Here is a 458-nt window from a genome sequence, read left to right on the forward strand (position 1 = left end):
TCTCGCTTCCCCCACACTCTCCCTCTCCCCTATCTCTCCCCCTCTTCCCCCCCTCCCTCCCTCTCTCCTCCCCCCGTCTCTCCCCCACTCCCTCTATTTCTCCCCACCTCTCTCTTCCTTTCCCTCCCTTCCCATCTCTCTTTGCCCCTCTCCCTCTCTCTCTACCTCTCTACCTTTCCATCTCCCCCCCACCCCTTATGTCTCTCTCTCCCTCCTCCCTCCCTCCCTCCCTCTCTCTCTACCCCTCCTTCCCCCTCCCTTCCTCTCTCTCTCTCTCTACACGCCTTCCCCCCCTCCCTCACCAGCTCTCTCTCTCTTTTATTTTTGCGATAAAACTGAAAATAAAAATAAAATGACAATGGATGCTACAACACCCCTCCCCACCATCTCTCTCTCTCTCCCCGTCCCCCCTCTCTCCCCCTTCCTCCGCCTCTCTCTCTCCCTCCCTCCCCCTATAT

The sequence above is a fragment of the Pinus tabuliformis genome, chromosome 1_1, assembly GCF_031772625.1.
Source record: "Pinus tabuliformis cultivar Carrire ecotype Pingquan chromosome 1_1, CPIR1, whole genome shotgun sequence".
In the NCBI taxonomy this organism is placed as follows: domain Eukaryota; kingdom Viridiplantae; phylum Streptophyta; class Pinopsida; order Pinales; family Pinaceae; genus Pinus; species Pinus tabuliformis.